We start from the raw sequence: 22,875 nt of genomic DNA, 5'->3' as shown, positions 1-22,875 counted from the left end.
TTGAAAGATTTGGAGGGATTGTTTTACAGCCCTAAATGTACCATTAAATCCCTGAAATTAACTCTCAACAACAACCCTGAGTTTCATCCACCAGTCGCACAAAATAATCACAATAATGTTCCTCTCCACGGAAAAAGATATACAATTAGTGCCCTAATCACGCAATTGTGTAAATTTCATTTTCTGGCCACTAGTTGCTACCCCAATGCCTTTCCCTAAAGGACCCCTACAAACGATTCTCACCCACTCTTCCATGGAAATTTCTTTCCTACACTTAAGTATCCACCTCTTCTCATGTTTCTTTCTCTATGCCTTTTACGGTCATTGTTTCTAACTTTGGCAACCAATCCGCCTTAATAGACGAGTTGCAGAATGGGTTCTCCATGAACATGAGCGGAGCCCAAATAGAGGCTCACGAGCAAGAAGTTGTCTATGACATATAGAGACTATCGGGAATGATTGGGCCACCAACATTCCCGACGTTTGCTGGGGCTGTTGGCACGGCATAGAGTGCATGCTAGATAAGGACAATGTGTATCATGTTGTTTCATCATCATTTGGTGTATTATTTGATGACACTACCTTTCTAACTTGTGATCCAACAAAGTCCTATATTTCACACTCCATTGCCAAGCTTCCTCATAGCAGGACCTTGTTTTTTAACAGTTGTCTTGGTCATAACCCACAACCCATGTAACACCCTCACAGTATTCATTCCGTACATTCTACTGTTCCAGTGACCGGTGTCGGTCTGAACAGCTAAAACTTCTGAAAAAATATTTAAATTAAAGTGAAGAACCATAATTAACTCAAATATTAATAAGAAAAATTAAGAAAAAATTTTAAAAATAAAATACAACCAAGTTAAATGAGCCAGTGCCCTAGCGATAGTAACCCAGTGTGAAGTTGCGGTCCTCGCAGCTAAGAGCCCTAAATCCAGGAGAAAATTCATGAAATAATTTTTGAGACTCTAGAGAAGAATCATTAAGGTTTCTATGGCATTAGAATGCCAAAAAAAGGCTTAGAAAAATTTTTCGATCGGTACAGATGATTTTGGCTCAATAAGCTAAACGGAGGGCATTTTGGTCATTTCGTCTTCAGAGGTGATTTTTGACCAACTTGTCCAGTCGAGTAAGTGAAATTTATGACATGAAATATGAATTAATATTGGTGAGAAAATAATTAAAAATGAGTAAAAGAAATGAGAAAAGAAAATTGAAATATTACATCAATAATGACATCATAATGCATAAAAGAAAATTTTCAATAATTATAAATTCCAACCAATGGGAGTTTGACAATATTTTAAAAAGGATAAAAACTAAATAAAATGGGATAAAAATTAAAAAGAAACCAGCCTTTCATCTTCAAATTTCCATAGCCTCACTTTCTCCATCCACCATTGATAGAGCTCTCCTCTCTCTTGCCAAACTTCAATTTTTCCACTATAAAACCCTAGACTCCCTTCACTAAAACTCTTCCTTGCACCTTGAATGACCTCTAGGCAGCAAAAAGAAGAGAAGAAAAGGAAGATTTGGAAATTTGGAAGAGTGATCAATTGAGGTTAGTGTCCAACCACTTTCTTTTTCCTTTAATTCATGTTTATGGGGTTGAGTTAAGTTGATAATTGTAAGAAATTTAGAAGGAAAACCCCTTGTATGTTCACCCTAATTTCAGCAACCATGGTGTTCTTAGGGTTGTGATGATTTTCTTTGATTTAAATAAGTGTATAAGCTGCCCTTGACATGAATTTAACCCTTAAAACATTAAATTGTGAGTTTAGTGCAAGAATTGGAAAATGAAAAATTTAAGGCTAGGGTTTGGGCACCAAAAATTAGATTTTGTTTATGTATTAATGAAAAGAAGTTGTAATGGTCAATTAGTGATCATTTGGTCATGTTTGAGTAGGGAATTGAGTGAATGGTGCCAAGGGAATTTAGGTTGGGCGTGCTGCATTGAGTGCCCTGCAGGTCTGGATGTGAGTCCAGCATGTTTGGGTAGCTATAAATGGAGTTGTAGAGGTTCAATTGGTGAAAGGCCAATTGAACATGAAACTAGACACATAATGGCACTACTTTGGTGAAGAAACACTACCCAGAAAATCAAATCAAGTTGACCTAAAAATTGCCCTAATCTGGGTGACTTGCATTCTACCTGGGCAAAATGACCAAATGAATAGTGTTTATTCATTTGGTCATAACTCAATGTAGAAAGGTTCAATTGACCTAAAATTTTACCAGCAAAAAGATGAGACATAGACCTACAACCTTTATGGAGAAATAAAACCCAAATTTTGATCATAACATGTTCAAAAACTGACCTGCAGTCAGTGCATAAAACCTACAGAATTGGTTCTGCCCAGAAAAATCTGGAAAATTGCAATCCGGCTAGTTATGGTGTTTAGGCCACAACTTAAGCTAAAAAACTCCAAATGGAGTGATTCAAAAAAATAAATGTAACTAGACACAATAAGCAACAACTTTCATGAAGACAACTTTGCCAAAATCCTACTGTACAAATGACCAATAGAACAGTAAACATAATACTTGAAATCTGAAAATTGTGAATAACCAACAGTGAGCTTTAAAATGGTATTGGCAACCAATACCAACAACTTTAGAATGCAAAATGTGGTATGTTGGGGATATTAAAACCAATATACCTATTGTCTATGAAAAAGTCAACATTTTAATTGACTAATGAAATGAATAGTAACCTTACATATAAAATACAAATATTCAAGAAATGATTTTGTAATATGCCCTAGTAGGCCTAATGTAATTGGGTTGGATAGGTTGGCATGCCAATAGGGTTCTGATAGCAATACTGCGTATGATGTATGGCTTCATTGCCATTCTGTGATGATAGCCTATGGCTATACTGATTATGATGGCTTTATGCCTTATTGCTTTTATGGCTTATTAGCCATTCTGTTTGCACACCGGGAGACACATTGTGACCGATGGTGTGACTGTCACGACCCAACCTATGGGCCGGACCGGCACTAGGACCTGGCCCAGCCTAAAGCCCCCGAGGCCCGTAGTAAGCCTTAACTATTCATTTACCCAACTCTAAGGCCCATTTGGGCCCAATTTCAAGAAACCAACCGGACAGAGTCCGGCCATAAAATGGACTTTCCAATACTTTAGACAAACATTCCCTAAGAATCTGGAGCCTTAGCTCTGATACCACATTTGTCACGACCCAACCTATGGGCCGGACCGGCACTAGGACCTGGGCCAGCCTAAAGCCCCCGAGGCCCGTAGTAAGCCTTAACTATTCATTTACCCAACTCTAAGGCCCATTTGGGCCCAATTTCAAGAAACCAACCGGACAGAGTCCAGCCATAAAATGGACTTTCCAACGGGGAGTTTTCGACTCACCCGACCTGTAAACACAATAAATACTCAATTGGGGAGCTCAGCTCACCCTCCACATACTCATCAGCATAAAAATAAATGGGAGCTCAGCTCCCTCATCCAATCCATCAAACATGCATATAATAATTTTACAGGTCCACAATAATAATTTAGTTTACAGACCCAAATCAAATAAACATTTCTAACACATGCGAAAATTCTAGGAGTAAATAAAATTACACAAATATTGATAAACAACTTGCGAGGAAAGGAAGCAGGTTAACCTCAAAAATATCCTCCTGTGGCCTGGAAAAATATTGAACAGGAGTGAGCGTTTGACTCAGAGAGTAAAATATCAATTTTAACCATAATCTCTATAACTATCTAAAACTAATGCACCCTGTAGAGTGAAATGCAACATCAACAACATTTTCACATCATAACATCAAAAAGGTAAATTTGGAGCACTCACGCACCCTGTAACATCAATCATAATATATGGGGTGATCCCTATACGACTCTCTTAAATCCAACTCGTGCCAATGAAGAACTCACTCGGACTTCCACTTAATAACCAAATCGGGTCCCAAATAAGAACTCAAGCCGTGTCTACCCCAAGGACCGGTCCCATGAAGATCTTAAGCGTGTCTACCCGTCCTATCCATAGTCCACACCACATCACACGCACGCCAACGCACGCACACTGCTCCAAATTACCACAACAACATCCATGGCACGCTAACAGTTATGAATGCAACATAAATCGTGCCTAGAGTTTAACTACATAAATATATGCATATAAGTGATGCATGGGCATGCTTGAACATATAATAATATCGAAATTACAATTAAAATTAATATTTTACTCACAGACTTAACAACGGTCACTATGGCGGCTGGGCGGAGGAAGAAGGTCATCGGCTCACGACAATTATATTACAGCTTATTTAATACAAATGACTCAATACAATCAAGAAAAGACCAAATCGTCCTAAGTCGTGCGAAAATCCGTGAGTCTCCCTATACCTAGGACCTACCCAACTCGCAAAATGGCTCAAAACACACTTCTATATTCACAATCCATATATCCACAACTCAATCACATCACACATCTCCTCCTGGGCCCATCAAATCAGTCATCCATCACTATATGTAAAATTTCAATTGAGTCCTTATAATTGACCATTTTTTCAAAAACTCCCCAAATAAGCTCAAAATTCTAAAACTTTGCCCATGGTCCTTAGCAATATTACTAGGCTATTGCAAAAGAATCATAATTTTACGAGCTACCACGAATATTTTATGGATTTTTAATCCTATTTAAGCACTAGAAAATTACGAAAAAGCAAGGTTGGGTTTACCTTTGCCGATTCGACTTCGAACGCTCGGGATGTCTGACAATGGGGGGCTAGCCAAAATCTCGGTGCAATTCGGAGACTTTTCCGTAGCAGTGCATTCGCCGAATTTCGCAGGTCAGCAATCGCGAATTTCCGCGAATCGAGGATACCTACATGAAGCCCATAACACGGGGGTTAGTACATAAATTTTTCAGAATTTTCTAAGCTCATTAAATGCTCGAAAAAACACTGCGAAGTTCCGTGGGACCCAAGGAAAAACGGTGTCGGAAAAATTTGAAATTTATGTCGCCGCGAAGCTCTTGACGAGTGGAGCGTGCTGGTACCCTCGGTTTTCTCGTGGGATTCACGGTTTTCGAGAAATCTAGCCTAAAAGTTAAAATGGGCTAAAAACTTCCCGAGAAAAAATTGGACAAACCGCTCGATCGATTTCGGCGTTCTTGGTGTCTATGGAAAGCTCTCGCCGAGTAGATGATTTTAGACACAAGACCCGGTCCAATTGGTGGCCGGATCGGTCGGATTTTGGCCCGGGAAGCCGAAACGCCACGCGCGCAAGGGAGAGAATTACGCGGTTCCGGCCGTTTAGCGCGCCGGTCAGGGAGGTGGGTGGCGCGCCTGGTGGGTGGTGGCGAGGAGATGGTGGCCGTGCGAGGCGGGAGGAGAGAAAAGAGAGAGAGAAGGGGAGGAGGTCGACGCGCGCGGGGAAGAAAAGAAGAAGAAGGAAAAGGCCGGTTCGATTCGACCGGTCCGATTCAAGATACAAAATTTTAAATTTTTACTCTGCCTCGGGATCGAAAACGAGGTCCAAAAATTCCGAAAAATTTTCAGAAAACTCAGAAAAATACGTAGACTCCAAATATATTTTTAGTTTTGCCACGTGATTTTTAAATTAATTTTTAAAAATCATCAAAGTTTATATTTTCGGAAAATCGAACCCGATTTTTAAAATCCGAAAAATCTAAAAAAAAAATTCCTATTTTAAATAAAATTAAAATACCAAAAATGCTCATAAATTTAAAATTTTTGGGGTGTTACAGTGACGACTCGAGGTACCGGGTCCCAGCGAAGATCTCAAGCCGTGTCTACCCGTCCTATCAATAGTCCACACCACATCACACGCACGCCAACGCATGCACACTGCTCCAAATTACCACAACAACATCCATGGCACGCTAACAGTTATGAATGCAACATAAATCGTGCCTAGAGTTTAACTACATAAATATATGCATATAAGTGATGCATGGGCATGCTTGAACATATAATAATATCGAAATTACAATTAAAATTAATATTTTACTCACAGACTTGACAACGGTCACTGTGGCGGCTGGGCGGAGGAAGAAGGCTGTCACGGCTCACCTGACAATTATATTACAGTTATTTAATACAAATGACTCAATACAATCAAGAAAAGACCAAATACGTCCTAAGTCATGCCGAAAATCCGGCAGAGTCTCCCCTATACCTAGGACCTACCCAACCTGCAAAATGGCTCAAAACACACTTCTATATTCACAATCCATATATCCACAACTCAATCACATCACACAGCCCCTCCTGGGCCCATAAAATCAGTCATCCATCACAATATGTAAAATTTCAATTTAGTCCTTATAATTGATCATTTTTTGCAAAAAACTACCCAAACAAGCTCTGAAAATTCTAAAACTTTGCCCCGCGGTCCTTAGCAATATTACTAGGCTATTGCAAAAAGAATCATAATTTTCTGAGCTACCACGAATATTTTATGGATTTTTAATCCTATTTAAGCACTAGAAAATTACGAAAAAGCAAGGTTCGAGTTTACCTTTGCCGATTCCGACTTCGGGAACGAGCTCGGAATGTCTGACAATGGGGGGCTAGCCAAAACCTCGGTGCAATTCGGAGACTTTTCCAGATGCAGGTCTATCGGCGAATTTCACGCACCGGTCAATCGCCGAATTTCCGCGAATCGAGGATACCTACACGAAGCCCATAGCACGGGGGTTAGTACATAAATTTTTCAGAATTTTCTAAGCTCATAAAATGCTCGGAAAAATACTGCGAAGTTCCGTGGGACCAACCGAAAAACGGTATCAGAAAAATTTGAAATTTATGTCGCCGCGAAGCTCTCGACGAGTGGAGCGTGCTGGTACCCTCGGTTTTCTCGTGGGATTCACGGTTTTCGAGAAATCTAGCCCAAAAATCGAAATGGGCTAAAAACTTCCCGAGCAAAAATTAGATAAACCGCTCTATGGATTTCGGCGTTCTTGGTGTCTATGGAAAGTTCTCGCCGAGTAGATGATTTTAGACACAAGACCTGGTCCAATTGGGGGCCGGATCGGCCGGATTTTGGCCGGGGAAGCCGAAACGCCGCGCGGGCAAGGGAGGGAATTCGCGTGCGGTTTCCAGCCGTTTGGGGCGGCGGCCGGCTGGCTAGGGAGGCTGGGTGGCGGCCGTCGGTGGAGTGGCGGGGAGGTGGTCGGTGGTGGCGAGCGGGAGAGAGAAAAGAGAGAGAGAGAAGGGGAGGAGGTCGACGCGCGTGAGGAAGGAAAGAAGAAGAAGGAAAAGGCCGGTCCGATTCGACCGGTCCGATCCGGTCCGTTTCGATTCGGCCGGTCCGATTCAAGATACAAAATTTTGAATTTTTACTCTGCCTCGGGACCGAAAACGAGGTCCAAAAATTCCGAAAAAATTCCAGAAAACTCAGAAAAATACGTAGACTCCAAATATATTTTTAGTTTTGCCACGTGGTCTTTAAATTAATTTTTAAAAATCATCAAAGTCTATATTTTCGAAAAATCGAACCCGATTTTTAAAATCCGAAAAATCTCAAAAAAAAATTCCTATTTTAAATAAAATTAAAATACCAAAAATGCTCATAAATTTAAAATTTTTGGGGTGTTACATTCTTCCCCCCTTACAGAAAATTCGTCCTCGAATTTTACACAAGGCAGAATAAAGCACATGATTATACATTGAACAGATAAGGGTACTTGCTACGCATGTCCCGTTCTGACTCCCAGGTGCACTCTTCCACTGACTGGCTCCTCCACAAAACCTTAACCATAGGGATCTGTTTTGATCTCAGCTGTCTCACTTGGTAGTCCACTATGGCTACAGGCTGCTCCTCAAATGTCAAATTCTCTTTTAGCTCTATCACATCCGGCTGTAGTACATGAGAAGGATCTGGAATGTATTTCCTGAGCATGGAGATGTGAAACACGGGATGAACGTGAGAAAGGTTGGGTGGTAGCTCCAACCGGTAGGCAACTACTCCAACTCTATCCGTAACCTCAAAAGGTCCGATATACCGAGGTGCCAACTTGCCCTTCTTTCCAAATCTCATGACTCCCTTCATCGGAGAAACCTTCAGGAATACATAGTCGCCTACTGCAAACTCCACATCCCTCCGTCTGGGGTCTGCATAACTCTTCTGCCTGCTGAAAAATTGTCTTGATCGTTCCACGATTAAAGGAACTACCTCTGAAGTGTACTGCACTAGGTCTACATCATGCACCTTCGCTTCTCCCATTTCTGTCCAACACAGAGGAGACCTACACTTTCTTCCATATAGTGCCTCATAGGGTGCCATCCCTATCTTTGGAATAATCGTTGTTGTAGGCAAACTCCACTAAAGCTAGTGATCATCCCATTGACCTCCAAAATCCAAAACACTCATGTGAAGCATGTCTTCCAGTGTTTGGATTGTCCTTCAGACCGTCTGTGCATGAGAGTGGAAGGCCGTACTGAAGTTCAACTGTGTGCCAAGTGCCTCCTGCAACTTTCTCCAAAACCGAGAAGTGAACTGGGGCCCTCTGTCAGATATTATGGAAACCGGAACTCTATGCAATCTGACTATTTCTCGAATGTAGAGCCGGGCATCTTGTGCCACAGTATATAGTCTTCTGGTAAGAAGTGAGCTGATTTGGTCAAGCGGTCTACAATTACCCATATCGAATCATATCCTCGCGTGGTACGAGGCAACCTTGATCCACAAAATCCATAGTGATCATTTCCCACTTCCATTACGGGATAGGGAGCTCTTGCAGCTTCACTGACGGTCTCTGTGTTCAAACTTCACCTTCCGACAAGTCAAGCACTTGGACACAAAGTCAGTATGTCTCTCTTCATGCCATTCCACCAATAGCTATCTTTCACATCATGGTACATCTTGGTGGAACACAGGTGGACACTGTCTGATGTGTAGTGTGCCTCTCGCATGATTTCATTCCTGAGGTTGTCCACATCGGGCACACATATCCTAGAACCTTGCACTAGGGCGCCATCATTGGCAAATCCAAACTCACCACCTTCACCTTGCTGTACTCTTTCTATAATCTTCATCAATTGTTGGTCTCTGTGCAAGGAAACTCTAACTCTGTCCCTCAAGTCTGGCCTCACTGAAAAGTGAGCCAACAATACCCCCTCATCTGAAAGATCTAGGATTAAACCTTGATCCATCAACTCATGTACCTCCTGAATCAATGGTCTCTTCTCTACTGAAATGTGCGCCAAACTGCCAGAAGATTTTCTGCTCAAGGCATCTGCCACAACATTGGCCTTCCCAGGGTGGTACTGGAAAGTGCAATCGTAGTCTTTCAGAAGCTCCATCCATCTCCTCTGTCTCAAGTTTAAATCCCTCTGTTGGAAGATGTACTTCAAACTCTTGTGGTCGGTGTATATCTCGCACACTTCACCATACAGGTAGTGTCTCCAGATTTTTAGTGCAAAGATTACAGCCGCCATTTCCAAATCATGGGTGGGGTAGTTCTGCTCATGCCTCTTCAGCTGTCTTGAAGCATAAGCCACTACTTTTCCACTCTGCATCAAAACACACCCTAAGCCAACTCTGGAGGCGTCACGATTACCCAGTGTATCCTTCACCACTCACGGTAGTGTCAACACGAGCGGTGGTTAGACACTCCTTAAGCTTCTGGAAACTCACCTCACAGTCATCTGTCCAAATGAATGGAACATTCTTCCTGGTCAACTTAGTTAGGGGAGCCGCTATCCTGGAGAAATCTTGTACAAAACGCCTATAGTAGCCAGCTAAACCCAGAAAACTTCGCACCTCAGTGACTGTTGTAGGCCTAAGCCAATCAGTTACAGCTTCAATTTTCTTGGGATCCACTTGAATACCGTCACTAGAAACCACATGTCCCAAGAATGAGATGCTTTCTAGCCAAAATTCACATTTTGAAAATTTGGCATATAGCTGGTGCTCCCTCAACGTCTGCAACACCATCCTCAAGTGCCACACGTATTCTTCCTCGGTCCGAGAGTATACCAGAATGTCATCTATGAATACGATGACAAAACGGTCCAAAAATGGCTTGAACACCCTGTTCATCAAGTCCATGAAATTTCTTTGGTGTATTAGTGAGTCCAAAAGACATCACCAAGAACTCATAATGACCATATCTTGTCCTGAAAGCCGTTTTGGACACGTCCTCATTCCTGATTCTCAATTGATGGTAGCCTGATCGCAGGTCTATTTTGGAAAAGAATCTAGCCCCTTGGAGCTGATCAAACAGATCATCGATCCGAGAGAGTGGATACTTATTCTTCACAGTCACCTTGTTCAGCTGTCTATAGTCAATGTACAACCTCAATGACCCATCCTTCTTTCTAACAAATAGAACAGGAGCACCCCAGGGTGATGTGCTCGGACGTATGAAACCCTTGTCCAAAAGCTCCTGTAGTTGCTCCTTCAGCTCTTTCAATTCTGCTGGTGCCATCCTGTAAGGTGGCATGGATATGGGGTTCGTACCCGACACAATATCAATACAAAACTCTATTTCCCTTCCTGGTGGCAACCCTGGAAGCTCCTCTGGGAAGACATCCATAAATTCTCTGACAACAGGAACATTTTCCATGCTGACACCTTCTACAGGTGTATCTCTCACCAATGCCAAATACCCTTGGCATCCACGCCTCAACATTTTTCTAGCACTAATTGCTGACACCAAATTATATGGAGCCACGCTCCTGTCACCATCAAAGCTAAACTCTTCCACACCAGGTATGTGGAAATACACATTTTTGTTCCTGCAGTCTAAAGTGGCATAGTGAGTTAACAACCAATCCATCCCCAGGATTACATCTGTAACACCCTCGTTGCATAGCCTGGTAGATTTCACTGTTCCGGTGACCGGTGTTGGTCCGGACAATTAATGGGATTAGGGCCACACTTAAGACAATTTGAGAAGCCATAAACACAAATAATTAGTAATGTTTAATTAGTTAACTATAAATAAGAAAAACAGAACATAAGAGGTTAAACGTGCCGAGAGTCACAGCGATGAGTGACCTCCTGAACATCGCAAGTCGTTTTAAACTCAAATTTCGAACCGTAAAAAGTGACGCTGCGGGTCTTAGGACCCTTATGAACATAGTGGAAAAGAGAAAATCAATGAAAAGAAATTGTTAAGCCAGTCAAATAATTAGGTCGAGAGCACTCAAGAAATATGGAATTATTTGCAAGTAGGATGAACAGGAAGGCGATTTGGTCAATTGACCCCGAGTGACTCTCGACCTAATCACAAATAAAATCGGAGAAAAGAAAATTTCGGAATCGAGAATTAAATTAAAGAACTAATAGAAAAAAATAAATAGAAAAAAAAAAGAAAAAGAAAAGAAAGAAGTTAGAAAAGTCAAAGATGATGTCATAAAAGATTAATTAAGTTATTTTATTAATTTGGGAATTTTGGTCTTCAAAAATGGATAAAAATAAAAATTCAAAAACATTTTTTTGCTTCTTCTTTTTCTTTTCCGTAGCTCTCTCCTCTCCCTCTCTTCTTATGTTGTTCCACCATTTTTAAGCAAGAAAAGCTTGGAATTCTTGGTTCCTTTCCATAAATCCTCTAAATCCCAACCTAGAAATTTTATTTACCAACCATAATAACTCTCATAAGGACTTCTTTAAAGCTTGTTATTACTACTTAAGAAGGAGATTTCAAGAAGAAAGAAGAGCAAAGGTTAGGGTTTTGAAGCTTTAAGTGAGGTTAGCATATCAAACCCTTTATTTTTCCATTTAAATGCATGTTTAGGTAATTAAGTGAGCTTAGAACTTGATTTAAATGAAACAAATATGGGAGAGGGACCAAACTGAAATTTGGGCAACTTGATAGGAGTATGATTTACATGAAATTGATGCATTAGAATGAGTTTAAAAGCTTTGATTAGTTGAATGGTTAAGGTTAAGTGCATTAGTTATGGTTAAATGCAAGAGTTAGTGAGTTTAGGGTTTCAATGCAAGGGTTTATGAATCAAAAATTGGAGAAATGCATAAATGGCATATTTGACCTATTGTGAAATGAAATAATGATCAATTAGGACCAAATAAATTGTATGGGAATGGTGGAAAATTTAGTTAAATTCATAGGTCAATGGTCATCTTTGCTGGCAGCATGACCAAACCCACTGAAGGACCAAAACTCAAATTTTACAAGCCTAATGGATATGCCACCATTTGGAGATTAAAATAGACATAAAAGAGCACAACTTTCATTAAGGAACCATGACCAAAAACTGACTAAAACTTGGTGAAACAATTGACCAAAGTGAGTTGATAGCAGGCTGCCCTGCACCAAACTGACCAAATGAACAGTAACTGTTCATTTGGTCATAACTCGAGCTAGGTAGGTCAAATTGACCTGAAATTTTACCAGCAATTAGATATGATATAGACCTAAAACTTTCATGAAGAACACCAACCCAAATTAGGCCATTAACTCATTCAAATCATTGAGCAAAGTTAAAATTACTGTACTGAAACTCTGCAGAATTTTCAGTGGAGCAGCAATGTTTGGATGGCTATAACTCTCTCTAGAAAACTCGGATTTAGGCGATTCTTGAATCGATGGAAACCTAAGACATAGTAGAACATTTCATCTGAAGAAAGTTAGACCAAATTATGAACTTAACTTGATCAAATTACTGACCAAAGTTGGACCAAAAATCTGCCAGCACCTAAATTGCAGTATAAGCGATTGCACGTGAACGATAAACTTATTTTGGCCGTAACTTGAGCTACAAAACTCCGATTGAGGTGATCCAAAAATGAGAATACACTTTAGACAATAAGGAACATTTTCTATGAAGGAAGTTTTGTCAAATTCCAATAGTAGATCGACCAATGGAATAGTGCAACTTCGGAGCACAAAACCGAAAATTGGCAATTTTGCCAAAATGACCTATGCTTTGAAAAAGTGACCAAAACCAACAAGTTTAATGAACAAAATGTGGTATGTGGGTGAAGTTGAAGTTCCCATACCTATTAATCCTTAGAAAGTCAACTATTTGACTTGAATAGTGCAGTAAATAGTAACCTAAACACAAAATTTGAGCGTCGAATTTAACACGTTAGAGCTAAGTAAATGCGAAGTTAAAATTTATTTTGGGATTTATGTTAAGTTCTAGTACTGAAACATTGTAAAATTTTGTGTTTCAGTTGAAAAGAATATCGGAAGGAACCGAGGAAAGCAGTCGAGGCTAAGGGACGACTCGCTTGAGGTTTGTGCACAATAAACCCTATTTAAGCATTTTACTCTTGAAAAATTGATTTAGCATGCATTATGAACATATGAACTTTTGTGTTGCCACCTTGTGATCAAATTATAACTTTGGAAATTGATTTGATTTTTGTATGCAATATTTGAATGAAATGTTTGAAATGGATTTTATGTTCAACTTAGCATGACAGTATCACATTTCCTCCTCCATTTATGGGGTTGAGATCGTTTATTTTCCTCCCTCTCTGGCTTGCGATTGAGGTTGTAGATCGGATGAGTACTCATTAGCTAGCGAGCCACCTCCCTCATTGGTTTCGATTAATGGGGTTGAGATTGCTTTGTCGTGGTGTACAACACGGCATTGATCAGAAATTTTGTGTCATGGCTTAAGTTGTGTACGACTTTGGCAACATTGTGTTTACGCAATTGTTTGACTAAACTGTTGTTTAATATATTATTTGACAAAATGAGTTGTTATGAGCTTTGATATTTGTGAAATGTGATTGTGAAGTATTCAAATTATGTTTCATCAATAAATGATTTATGTATCGCATTTTAAAGTTTTATTGTGCACCATCGGTATGTTTATACTCAATGATAGTTTAATTTCTTATCATGCAGATAAGAGCAAGGAAAAAGCAGCAGTGAGTCACTCTTGAGTTGAAGATCACATCAAGCTTTTGTACAGGTATTGTTTTATACCCTTATGGTTATTTTAATGTAAATACTGTAATGTCATAAGTATCAATGTAAATTGAGCAGTTGTAAATAAATTGTAATAATATTATTTTGGGTTTGTTTCTGTAAATTTAATATTTGTAAACATGAATTTTCTACTTTATGTTTTGTAAATGAAGATATTAAATACTTTGAGATGAGAAATCTTGATTTGTATTGTGAAATTATTTGAAGTGCCTTGATTGAGTTGATTTGAGAATTATTGGTGGTTGGGAGTTGTGAAATATGTTTGGAAGTGCTTTTTACAGGTATTTGAAGAACTGGTTTCTCAAAATACTGAGGGAACTCTGTCAAAATTTTTATAAAATTTGCGGCAAAATTTAAATGCACAAAAATTTTTACTAGTCCTTAAGCTTTGAATAAATGGTTTTTAATTCCTACCAAAATGCTCACCACTTCCAAAATGTAAGAAAATTGTTTTAAAATCCCTTGTAGGGTACTTAATGAGTTATCGGTAGGTGAAGTTCGGTAGTTCATTAAGTATTCTACGGGATCATGTTATGCCTTACGGAGGGGTAAGGTGTGACAACATCAAAATCCATTACTGGTAGAGGAACCAAGTCTGCTGGGAGGATCTTTCCATCCACTACCACTGGGCTACCCGGAAAAACCATATCTACATCTATGTTGTCACTAAGTGGGGTAGCTACTGACAAAGGGCATTCTAAAGTTGTAGGGTTTCTACCCAACCTCATGGCAAACACAGGGGAGACAAATGAGTGCGTAGCACTCGGATCTATCAAAACACGAGCCTCATAGGAACAGACCAGAAGAATACACCTTACAACCGCATTTGAAGCCCGAGCATCTGGTGGGTCGGGTAAAAACCGAGCTTAACCCCTACCCGAGTGGCGTAACCACGATCGACTTCTACCTCCTGATCTGCCTCCAAATCCACGTCCCCCTTGTCCTCGGCCCTGTTGGCCACTGAACTGACTGCCTGCCATGTTGGAAGTACCCGGATACAACTAGCGAGAAACATTTGCAACAGAACCCTGTGACCCCATCTGTGGCTCGCTGAACACGGGGCATTCCCTAGCAAAGTGACCTGGTTGGCCACACCTGAAGAATACTCCTGAACCCATCATACAAGGTCCTGAATGTCCTCTTCCACACTGTGCACAAGGTGCCAAGGAGGATCTGAACCAGACCAGGCTGCTTACCTGAGCTGTTACCCTTCTTTGGATCCGTACCACAGTGCAGATCCTCGGGATTTGTGTCTGAAACCACTTCTCTTATTCCTGCTTCTTCCTCTGTAATTAGTTTGGCCACCACTATCCGGAGTACCCATTTGGGGAACACCGGTAGAACCCTCTGCTCTGTTTTTCTTTGCTCTTCCGCTGTCATCCACAGCATAGCTAATCTCAATCTATTTGGCTCGATCAACCACCACATCAAAAGTCTGATCAGACATCATGGCCAGGTTCGCATACCTCCTGTCAAGCCCCTTTAGGAATCTTTTCACCTTCATAGTCTCTGTAGATACTGCTGTAGGGGCATACCGCCGATTCTAGAAATTAGAGCATACTCATCTACAGACCTGCCATTCTGTCTTAAGGCCTCAAAGGCCCACTGTTTCTGATCTCTGAAGCTTTCTGGCACAAACCGATTGATGAAAAGTTCCACAAACTGAGCCCATGACAAACCCTCCATCCGAGGTAACACGTAGTCATTCATCCATTGTCTAGGCATAGGCCCCATGACATGCTGCATACACTCTATCAGTCTTCTATCAGTCAATCAGAATTACATTTCTGCACATGCGAGAATCCAAAACCGATATGCATCGTTTGACACATCATAAGTACCAGGCACCAACTTCTTGAAATTGATTATCTGTTTGTAAGGTTCTCCTCTTGGTGCGGTGGACTGCTGCTGCTGTGGAGGGTGGACCATATACTGCGCCATCATATCGATGGTCCTCTGCAACCCAGCTAGAGTAGCTGCCATGGGGTCCATGGGACCCTGTGCCACAAAAGACCGATCCTGAACTGGTGGCAGCTACTCTTCTACTTGAGCAGCTCTAGGCCTCCTACCCCGCCTCCTCGGGGCAGGCGCCTCATCCTGTGCTGACACCTCGTCAGGCACATCTGTTACAGTGCGATGGCGGCTCTCACCTTCTACGCATTTTCCTGAAATTCAGCAGCATTAGCCCACAAAATTCAAAACTGTACATTACATAGTTCTATAGACTCATATTTACACACAATATATGAAGCAGAAACTAGAAGCAAAGGCGACAATGTAAGATGAATGTGAACCCTATTTTTCCGCATGTGACTCCTAGTAGACTCTTCCCAATACTTTAGACAAACATTCCCTAAGAATCTGGAGCCTTAGCTCTGATACCACATTTGTCATGACCCAACCTATGGGCCGGACCGGCACTAGGACCTGGGCCAGCCTAAAGCCCCCGAGGCCCGTAGTAAGCCTTAACTATTCATTTACCCAACTCTAAGGCCCATTTGGGCCCAATTTCAAGAAACCAACCGGACAGAGTCCAGCCATAAAATGGACTTTCCAACGGGGAGTTTTCGACTCACCCGACCTGTAAACACAATAAATACTCAATTGGGGAGCTCAGCTCACCCTCCACATACTCATCAGCATAAAAATAAATGGGAGCTCAGCTCCCTCATCCAATCCATCAAACATGCATATAATAATTTTACAGGTCCACAATAATAATTTAGTTTACAGACCCAAATCAAATAAACATTTCTAACACATGCGAAAATTCTAGGAGTAAATAAAATTACACAAATATTGATAAACAACCTGCGAGGAAAGGAAGCAGGTTAACCTCAAAAATATCCTCCTGTGGCCTGGAAAAATATTGAACAGGAGTGAGCGTTTGACTCAGAGAGTAAAATATCAATTTTAACCATAATCTCTATAACTATCTAAAACTAATGCACCCTGTAGAGTGAAATGCAACATCAACAACATTTTCACATCATAACATCAAAAAGGTAAATTTGGAGCACTCACGCACCCTGTAACATCAATCATAATATATGGGAGCTGATCCCCTATACAGCTCTCTTAAATCCAACCTGGTGCCAATGAAGAACTCAGCTCGGACTTCCACTTAATAACCAAATCGGGGTCCCAGCGAAGAACTCAAGCCGTGTCTACCCCGAAGGACCGGGTCCCAGCGAAGATCTTAAGCCGTGTCTACCCGTCCTATCCATAGTCCACACCACATCACACGCACGCCAACGCACGCACACTGCTCCAAATTACCACAACAACATCCATGGCACGCTAACAGTTATGAATGCAACATAAATCGTGCCTAGAGTTTAACTACATAAATATATGCATATAAGTGATGCATGGGCATGCTTGAACATATAATAATATCGAAATTACAATTAAAATTAATATTTTACTCACAGACTTAACAACGGTCACTATGGCGGCTGGGCGGAGGAAGAAGGCTGTCCCGGCTCACCTGACAATTATATTACAGTTATTTAATACAAATGACTCAATACAATCAAGAAAAGACCAAATACGTCCTAAGTCGTGCCGAAAATCCGGCAGAGTCTCCCCTATACCTAGGACCTACCCAACCTGCAAAATGGCTCAAAACACACTTCTATATTCACAATCCATATATCCACAACTCAATCACATCACACAGCCCCTCCTGGGCCCATCAAATCAGTCATCCATCACAATATGTAAAATTTCAATTTAGTCCTTATAATTGATCATTTTTTGCAAAAAACTATCCAAACAAGCTCTGAAAATTCTAAAACTTTGCCCCGCGGTCCTTAGCAATATTACTAGGCTATTGCAAAAAGAATCATAATTTTCTGAGCTACCACGAATATTTTATGGATTTTTAATCCTATTTAAGCACTAGAAAATTACGAAAAAGCAAGGTTCGGGTTTACCTTTGCCGATTCCGACTTCGGGAACGCGCTCGGGATGTCTGACAATGTGGGGCTAGCTAAAACCTCAGTGCAATTCGGAGACTTTTCCGGTAACGGGTCTGTCTGGCCGGAATTTCGCAGACCCGGTCAACTGTCGAATTTCCGCGAATCGAGGATACCTACATGAAGCCCATAACACGGGGGTTAGTACATAAATTTTTCAGAATTTTCTAAGCTCATTAAATGCTCGAAAAAACACTGCGAAGTTCCGTGGGACCCAAGGAAAAACGGTGTCGGAAAAATTTGAAATTTATGTCGCCGCGAAGCTCTTGACGAGTGGAGCGTGCTGGTACCCTCGGTTTTCTCGTGGGATTCACGATTTTCGAGAAATCTAGCCTAAAAATTAAAATGGGCTAAAAACTTCCCGAGAAAAAATTGGACAAACCGCTCGATCGATTTCGGCGTTTTTGGTGTCTATGGAAAGCTCTCGCCGAGTAGATGATTTTAGACACAAGACCCGGTCCAATTGGTGGCCGGATCGGTCGGATTTTGGCCCGGGAAGCCGAAACGCCACGCGCGCAAGGGAGAGAATTCGCGCGCGGTTTCCGGCCGTTTGGGGCGGCGTGGTGGGAGGGTGGCGCGCCGTGGGTGGCGGGGAGATGGTGGCCGGCGGGCGGAGAGAGAAAAGAGAGAGAGAAGGGGAGGAGGTCGACGCGCACGGGGAAGGAAAGAAGAAGAAGGAAAAGGCCGGTCCGATTCGACCGGTCCGATCCAGTCCGGTTCGATTCGGCCGGTCCGATTCAAGATACAAAATTTTAAATTTTTACTCTGCCTCGGGATCGAAAACGAGGTCCAAAAATTCCGAAAAATTTTCAGAAAACTCAGAAAAATACGTAGACTCCAAATATATTTTTAGTTTTGCCACGTGATTTTTAAATTAATTTTTAAAAATCATCAAAGTTTATATTTTCGGAAAATCGAACCCGATTTTTAAAATCCGAAAAATCTAAAAAAAAAATTCCTATTTTAAATAAAATTAAAATACCAAAAATGCTCATAAATTTAAAATTTTTGGGGTGTTACAGTGACGACTAGAGGTACCTGGTACCTAGTGCTAGTTTACTCGTTTATCCAGTCCAGTCAATTTGTATAGGTTACTTGGGCATGGAAAAGTATAACTGTAATTGAATTTATTATTATTAAAAATAAGAAAATGAAATATCAAAAATGATTACAATAAAATAAAGAAGCTCAAAATCATCAAGAAAACAATTAACAAAATGCATGAAGAAGTTAACATCATAAAATGCAGTTAGCCTTCGACTAAACAATAAGTTAGTAATTATTCATTTCTTATGAACACAATAACTAGGAAATTATTATGTTTATTTGCATATTATATTTTCTTGAATTATTGGCACCACTAAGTTTTATGCTTAGCGCGTTGCTTTTGCAACGCATAGGTACTGAAGATTTAGACAGAGAGCCCAGTAGACCACAGACTGGGTAAGGCTATTCACAGTTCTGCATAATGTCCGTTTCACCTCATAGGCTACAATGCATTGATAGGACACTAGGTTCCATTTTGTATTTTGTGATTTTTGTAAGTTTTGTAATTAAACTCTTATTTTATCATGTATATTTGAAACCTATGTAATATAATTTTGTATTAATGTAAGTATTTATAACTTTGTGATTATAAATATCATGTGAGAATTTATTTATGATTTGAGCATGATGATGATATGAAATGAATGAATGACAAATGGAGGAATTGTTAAGAAATTGTTGTAAATTGATGTAATACAAATAGAGTTTGAGAATGATTGAAAATGATTAGAAGTGTTTTCTATAGGTTCCAAAGAACTGTTTTATCTATTTTTAGCTGGTACTGGTACTCCGCGGAATTTTCTATAAAGTTTTCAGAATCCAAATGAATTTATAATTTCAATAAATGAATTAAATGAGTTAAATTTCACAAATTGCACTTCATATCCATGAAGAAATAAATTAAGGAAGAATAAAAACGATTGAAATAAAATATGGTGTTCCGGTAAATTGTGTGGCATATCTTACTCGACTACACTGTAGACGAGTAAGGGGTGTCACAACCCATCCCTTCATATTTAGGGCAATTGGGCCCAACTTTGCAAACATTAGTGCTTAGAGAAAAGGGGCATGTGGGTACTATACCTAATGAATCGGGCAATCTTGCTCATTTAAGGGTTCTTGATCTTCACAAAAATAGCCTCAATGGTTCAATGCCAATTTCTATGGTCGATTAACCGGTTTAAGGTCGTTAGATTTGAGCGGAAATAGATTGACCAGTGCAATCCCAAGCTTAAGTTTTTCGATTTTGGATGTTTTAGACTTGAACCGAAATCTGTTGACAGGTTCAATCCCATCTAGCTTGGGCTCTTATCATTCTCTAATCAAAATGGATTTCAGCCATAACCGTCTTAGTGGTTCGATTCCTGATTCTTTTAGCGGCTTGAAAGAGCCAATCCTTATGGACTTGAGCCAAAATTGGTTATCAAAGCCACTTCCAGTTGCAATCAGAAGCTTAACTTCTCTCCAAGCTTTGATTATGGAAGGAAATCCAATATCTACTACACTTTTTAGTGAAGAATTTGATGGTATGAATGATTTAATGATTTTAATCCTCACAAATACAAAATTTGCATGGTCCAATCCCTGATTCATTAGGCAGGTTAACAAACTTAAGGGTCATTCATCTGGATCGGAATCACTTCAACGGTTTAATTCCTGTAAACTTCAAGAACTTGAAAAATCTAAGCGAACTAAAACCAAACGAAAATCAATTATCTGGACCAGTTCCCTCGGGGAGAGAAAGGGTGTGGAGGATGAGAAGAAAGCTGAGGCTCCAGAATAACACAAGACTATGTTATGATGCTAATGGTGGATTTGAAGATGGGTTGGATTCATCATTTGATTCGGGTATCAGTAAGTGTGATATGGGTAGACCCGATTCAGGGAGGACAGTGATAGGGGGTGAAGTGCCATTGGGAAGTAGAGCTAATAAATCCTCCTTTGGTGTGGTTCAGAAAGTTTCAATTTTTATCAGGTTGCTTCAACAAACAATGGTTGTTGGCTTGTTCTTATTGTAAAGCAGAGAGTCCGTAGAATTGTTTTCAAGTGTTCATAAATAAGTTAAGTCAAAAGCAGGTTTGGTTATATATATTTTGCAGCTTTCTTAAAATAGCTTAACCATGGATCTAAGACCAACACAGCCATATTGTAAGATGAGGCCAATAGACCAAGTGGCTTATGTCCTCCAGTGACACCAATCATTGGGTTGGCCTACCAACTAATTAAGAAGATTGGGATCAGAACAAAACAGAGAAAATTATATCTAAACATGATGATTAATATATAATTAATTGGTAATTATATTTCCTAGTCTCCATCAACATTGCATGATTAGAATTGTATTTTTGTACAAGTTGGTTCAAAATTTGATCCTCACTCATGGGTAGCAGTCAGGTGCAAAGAAAAAGCCACCACCAAAAACCCTAATTAATTAGCTCACTTATCTTAAGATATTTAATTACATTTTAAGCAATTATCTTCTTTTTTTGTGTTATGTTTTCTTCAACTTGGGAAATACCTAAACATTTTTTACCACATCACCCTCTTTTTAAAATTTTTACTTTAATAAAAATTCCTTTGCTATATACTTTTTTTTAGTTTTTAATTCATTAATTGTCCAATGAGATTTAAATTTAAAATTTTATAATTTTGAAATATCAATAAATTAAAACTTATTAATTTTCTTCAATTTTTAATAAATTATTAACAATATTGTAAATTCAAATGCTAATTAGATCAGTTAATTATTAAAATTTGTTTTATGTTGTTTTCTTCATTATATTTTCACTTCCACAACACAAATTAAGGATAAGGTTAGTGATATATATATATATATAAAGTCGAAAAGTATTTTTAAGGAATTGACACATGATATTATTTTTCATGAAATTGCCAAATGATATTATTTATAATATTATCATATGTTGTTTTTCATTTGATTTTCTTATGCTCTTCTATTAAATATATAATAAAATTTTGATATTTAAAATAATAAAAATAATGACATGAAATGATTCTATATCTTTAAGTAATATTTCTATTATATTATTATATTTTTATTATGAAATCCTCAATAAAAAATTTTGAAAGAAAAAAATTAATGAAAATTATGGAATAATATTTAGTTAATAAAAATAAAATATATAAAAAATAAAATATGAAATAATTAATAAAAATTTTAAGACATTATTTAATTTTTATAAGTTAAAATTAAAAATATATATATATAAAAATTATTTATACATTGAATGGCTATTAGTGTCATGATTATTATTATTAGCTATTCTGGAACATATTTTATGAAGGTCATCAATTGCATTATAGAAGATATATCAATTATTTAATTAATTATTAAAATCTTTTTTATATCAATTTATTTAATTAATTATTAAAATCTTTTTTTGTTATCTTATAATATCATTTGATTATAACTTTATCAGATAAAAGTTATTTATTTTTTGCCAATTTCCACTAAGAATTTTATGAATTTTTGAGATATGATAGAAAAAAATTCATATGATGCCTCTAATTGTGTGATTAAATTAAAGATTTAGTTTTATTATTGCCATCTACTCTCCTATGATATTAGGAAAAGTGTTTAAGATCAAAGAAAAAAAAATAGGAGAAATTATAAAATGTAAATGTGGATCTTCATTTACAAAATAATAATATCTCTTTTAAATTATTGAAAATAAAATTTATATCATTGTAAATAAAAGTATACATGTAACTATTTATTTAATAATTAAAAAGAAAAATTGAAAATAGAGTAGAGTAGGGTAGAGGCAATTCATCAGAGAATTATTATATATGGGTCAGTTTGGATGTATTCATTGAATTTTCTCAAATTAAATTAACAAGATTAATATTGACAATATTCAACAGAAATAGAGAAATTAAATTATAAAACTACATATATTTAGTTTTTATA

At 38.8% G+C, this 22,875-nt stretch overlaps 1 pseudogene; it reads left to right on the top strand.

Annotated features, from left to right (window-relative positions):
• Positions 1-308: 308 nt before the first annotated feature.
• LOC110634835 (protein TOO MANY MOUTHS-like) lies at positions 309-20,962 on the top strand (annotated as a pseudogene).
• Positions 20,963-22,875: the final 1,913 nt, after the last annotated feature.

Source organism: Hevea brasiliensis, chromosome 1 (assembly GCF_030052815.1).
Source record: "Hevea brasiliensis isolate MT/VB/25A 57/8 chromosome 1, ASM3005281v1, whole genome shotgun sequence".
In the NCBI taxonomy this organism is placed as follows: domain Eukaryota; kingdom Viridiplantae; phylum Streptophyta; class Magnoliopsida; order Malpighiales; family Euphorbiaceae; genus Hevea; species Hevea brasiliensis.
Note: the sequence above shows the minus strand (reverse complement) of the source record. Positions and strands in the feature narration are given on the sequence as shown.